Source organism: Cyprinodon variegatus, unplaced genomic scaffold (genome assembly GCF_000732505.1).
Source record: "Cyprinodon variegatus isolate N-32 unplaced genomic scaffold, C_variegatus-1.0 Scaffold428, whole genome shotgun sequence".
NCBI classification, from domain to species: domain Eukaryota; kingdom Metazoa; phylum Chordata; class Actinopteri; order Cyprinodontiformes; family Cyprinodontidae; genus Cyprinodon; species Cyprinodon variegatus.
Window position 1 is genome coordinate 409,458 of NW_015150881.1, and position 1,426 is coordinate 410,883.

Sequence of the window (1,426 nt, forward strand, 5' to 3'; positions counted from 1 at the left end):
ATGATTTCACTCTGAAATTACATAACTAGTTGAATGTTTTCATCCCACAATACATTACACTATGGCCTCCTTTAAAGATGGACCAGGTTTATGTTATGCTAAATCTAAACGTTATAGAAACATATATATAGACTTCCAAGTCCACAGTGAACTGAATGCTCACGTTCGTTCGGAAATACACCGTGGAGCTTGATTGGCATTTGCCACAGAACACCGGAATTGGCAAGTCCGCCACTGGCACCCCGTGCTTTTCACAGATAAGAGCAGGTTCACCCTGAGCACATGTGACAGACGTGAAAGGGTCTGGAGAAACGGTGGAGACCATTATGCTGCCTGTAACATAGTTCAGCATGACCGCTTTGGTGGTGGGTCAGTGATGGTCTGAGGAGGCATATCCATGGAGGGACGCACAGGCCTATACAGACAATGGCACCCTGACTGCCATTAGGTATTGGGATGAAATCATTGCACCTATTGTCAGACCCTATGCTGGTGCAGTGGGTCTTGGGTTCCTCCTGGTGCAAGACAATGCCCGGCCTCATGTGGCGAGAGTATGCAGGCACTTCCTGGAGAGTGAAGGAATTTATACCATTGATATGTCCCCACGCTCGCCTGACCTAAATCCAATAGAACACCTCTGGGACATTATGTTTCCATCCATCCGAGGCCGCCAGGTTGCACCTCAGACTGTCCAGGAGCCAGCGATGCCCTGGTCCAGATCTGGGAGGAGATACTCCAGGACGCCATCCGTCGTCTCAGTCGGAGCATGCCCCGACGTCGTCAGACATGCATACACGAATGTGGGGGCCATACAAATTACTGAATACCAATTAGAGTTGATGCAATGAAATTTCAGCAAAATGGACTAGCCTGACGCATCATTTTTTCACTGTAATTTTTGGGGTGTCTTTGAATGCAGCCCTCTGTAGGTTGATAATTTTCATTTCCATCAAATGATGTGGCATCCTTTAGTTCCTAACATATCACCCAGCCCATATCAGTATAAATAAACGGCATGATTTTTTTCCCCCCATTGAGGTCTGATGTTTTCAAATTGTTCCTTTAATTTTTTTGAGTAGTGTACTTCATTTGTATAGCATAGTGGGTAAACTAATCCCTTCAGACAACTTAAAAGAGCAACAAACCTAAAAACTGTTTAGGAATCAACTCAATCTAGGGGACTGAATAAGTGATCCAGAAGATTGAAATATATAAAAGCTGTAGTTTAACACACATCTCTGCAGCTTCTCTACTGTTACCCACTCTTTACTCCATCCAGACAGTGTCTTGCCCACGACCAAAATCTAATAAATTAGCAAATATTCCCAAAGGAGTAAATCATGATAATCTAATTAAAATCAAAATAACTCCAATTGGGGAAAAAGTTAAAACAATTAAATGTGGTCTGTTTAACATAAGATCTCTT